This window comes from Rutidosis leptorrhynchoides, chromosome 2 (assembly GCF_046630445.1).
Source record: "Rutidosis leptorrhynchoides isolate AG116_Rl617_1_P2 chromosome 2, CSIRO_AGI_Rlap_v1, whole genome shotgun sequence".
NCBI classification, from domain to species: domain Eukaryota; kingdom Viridiplantae; phylum Streptophyta; class Magnoliopsida; order Asterales; family Asteraceae; genus Rutidosis; species Rutidosis leptorrhynchoides.
In genome coordinates, this window is record NC_092334.1 from 214784645 (window position 1) to 214788586 (window position 3942).

Sequence of the window (3942 nt, forward strand, 5' to 3'; positions counted from 1 at the left end):
AAATAGAATTCAATAGGTTTCATTATTTCATAGAAAACTTGAAAATATATTTCTCTAAACTCTCTCAATCGAATTACATATATATATTTACTTAGTATTACTTCAAAATATTATTAGTAAACATAAAATACTACGACGGAGTTATATCCAGACGATTTCAAAATAAGTTTTCAAACGGAATAGAGCTAAGGAAATTATGGGTTATAGCTATGGAGGTTATGGGTATTGATCGAGGGTATTGCTCGTGAGGTCAACCTAACGTTTATCATTTTTTTTGCGTCTACGTACTTTCCTGCAATATTGAATCACAATATTGATACGTTCGTGAATGCGAGACAAACCCTGCACTTGTTCAGTGTCGTTATATACATAATTGCTATGAAATACAGTATTGTGAGTTTCATTACTCCCTTTTTATATATATTTTTGGGCTGAGAATACATGCGTTGTTTTATAAATGTTTTACGAAATAGGCACAAGTACTAAAACTAATTCTATGTGGGTTTAAACCAGAAATATACCCTTAGCGTGGTAACATTAAACTACTTGTCTCTGTACGGTAGGCGCGAATCCTAAAGATAGATCTATTGGGCCTGACAAACCCCATCCTGACTATGGGATGCTTTATGTAACGACCCGCATTTTTTCGATCATACTATACTTATAAGATTAATATTTACATAAATTAAACCTTGCCAACATGATAAGCAATCCAAATTGTCGAGACTTATATTTCCGAAAAGAATTTTACACAACGTTTGACCGTCTAGTTTGACCGATGATATCATGAACTATACAATATATGATAATTATACGTTTGTGTATGTATATGTATATATACATATTTAACATGATTAAGGAATGTTTTAATACCTCATTTTATATTAATAACAACAAGTTATAAGTATATTTTGAAACTACTAACTTAAGTTTTCAAAATGATAACAATACGTAACGTTATTTGACTTAAATACTTAAGACTATAATGTTTATACATATATTGTATAAGTAATGTATTTAATCACTTTTAAGAACTTAAATACATAAAATCATATAAGTGTATTCACAAAAGATAGCTATATTTGAATCCTCATTCCATTTTTCACAAAATTTCTATACGTATACCTAGAGTATTTGTACTCGTATCATACCAAGCTTCTATACGTATTTACTATTGGTATATACACATCAAATCACCACCTAACCAGCCCTTATTCATGCCTTATGTATAAGGTAATTACTTTTGAATCATTGCAAGACTAATTACAAAAATACAAACTAAAATTTTGTCATGTTATCCTTAAAGATCACATTTTTAGGAGTATATATGTATCATCATTTTGATCCATTTTTACTACCATTTTCTTATCAAAAACACACACTCTTTCTTACTCTCTAAACTCCATAACAATCCAGCAAATAACCAAGAAGATCTAGCCATAAAAACCATACTAAAACACCATAAGAAAACTCTTACAAAAACACTTCAAGAAAACCTTCCAAGAACACCAACTTACTTCCAATCTTTCATCCACTTCTATCACCCTTTTGATTCTAGCTTCTTACTCCTCTTTTACAGCAAACTTATCCAAGGAACTTGAGGTAGAATCTATGTTCATAATCTTATTCAATTCATATATATATAGCTATCTTATTTTGTGGTACAAAAGTTTAACAACAAGAACATAGTTTGAATGTTTTCAAACTTGTTTGCAAACTAAATAGATCCTTCTAACTTAACTTTTAAAATACTTCAAGACCTGTAATATAACTTATGTATATACTAATTTAACAAGGTAAAACTTGGTTTTTCAAAGTATAAGTATTTTTAGAAAAATGGTCATTAAATGATTTTGTTGTAACAAAAATGTTTAACTTCATATGTTTCACTTATGCCGTATGATTTTGAATACAAACCAAGGTATTTACAGTTCATAGTCTTTAAGAAGAACTCGATCCAAGAAGATGGCAATTTGAATCAATGAAAACGGATTTGTAACGAAGAAACTATGACCGAAACAAAATTGGTTATCCTAGATCATTTCAACTACGGGATCAATTGGAAAAAAATGATATAAATCACATATTTCTAAGATAACATGATATTTTATATATATGTACTTATAATTCAATTTTATATGGTTCAGGATCACCCGTAAACAATACGAGAAGATTAATCATAAGATCCCATGATTGTACGCAACACGTCATTTGACAACACCGGTACTTTATGTACGCAACACGTCATTTGACAACACCGGTACCATGGGTCAAGATTAATATCGACCAATACATATACGATGGGGTTTTATTTATTTCGTTGGGGGTTTTATTTATTTCATTGCGGGTATATTAAACATCTAAAAATGAATCATTAAAATTGAATTACTAACAACGAACTGCTAACTACGGACTAAGGAATTATTCAAAGTATTAAAAGTATAACAAGTATATATATGTGACGTTTGTTTAAAAAGAAAAGGTATTGATATATTATATATGGATAGGTTCGTGATATCAACCGGAAGACCGAGTCAAAATATATATATCATCAAGACAAGAGTGAGTATATAGTCCCACTTTTAAACTCTAAATATTTCGGGATGAGAATACATGTATTTTATGTTTTACATTATGGACACAAGTAACTGAAAAATATATTCTACGTTGAGTTGTACCACTGGCATACTTCCCTGTAGCTTGGTAACTAATATTTACAGCGGTATTGTAAACGCGAATCCTGTTGATAGATCTATCGGGCCTGACAACCCCAACCGGACTGGACGACCAGTATTCAACGGTTGCACAGTACTTCGTTTTGTGACTACACTTGGTACGGTGTAGTAAGATTTCATATTAAAGGGAATATGCGACGTGAAAATGTTAAGTATGGTTACCAAGTGCTCAACCACTTAGAATATTTTTATTGAAATGTTTATATACGAAATCTTGTGGTCTATATATATATATTGCTGCGCACTAAACCTATATCTCACCAACTTTATGTTGACGTTTTTAAACATGTTTATTCTCAGGTGATAATTAAAGCTTCCGCTGCATCATGTTGGATCTAACCAGGATCATGCGTACTCATATTTGTGTCAAAAATAAAACTGCATATCCGAGGACGTGTGTTGTAAAATATGCTAGAAATCGTGTTGTTATTATCATTTGTAAAGTTTGTAAGTCGAAGATTATCGTTAAACGATAATCATCTTTTTATTGTCTAAAGCTTGTAACAAAAATAATGGTTTGGTTTGTAATGTATAATATATGCAGTTTTCCTTTTTAAAAATGTCGCATATAGAGGTCAATACCTCGCAATGAAATCATACGTTATCTAACACGTTCTTATGGTTAAGGACGGGTTATGACATGTGGTATCAGAGCGTTGGTCTTAGCGAACCAGGTTTGCATTAGTGTGTCTAACCAAGAAGTCGTTAGGATACATTAGTAAAGTCTGGACTTTGACCGGGTCTGATTTTAAAAACCATTGCTTATCACTGTTGGTTAAAAATTTATATATTATGTAAGTACTAATGGGTTAGTTGTTATGTGATAGATGTCGAGCTCAAAAATTGTTATCACAATCAACGACTCCGAATCAGAATCTTCAGATGGCGTTCCAGTCATTAACCTGTCCGATGACGAAAATGATATCCTTGGGGAAGACTCACAAATTCCGGATGAACCAACTATAGAGAACCCGGAAAGTGAACCCGAGGAGGAAAGTGAACCCGAGGAGGAAAGTGAACCCGAGGAGGAAAGTGAACCCGAGGAGGAAAGTGAACCCGAGGAAGAAATACAGGAAATTACAAAAGACGAGTTCGAACTAGGAAAGAAACGAAAGGCTAATGAATTAGAAAATCCAAATCCCGAGTTTAATGAGAATGATGTGGCACCAATTCCACTCAACACTACCACCCCTATCCCCGCTATTCC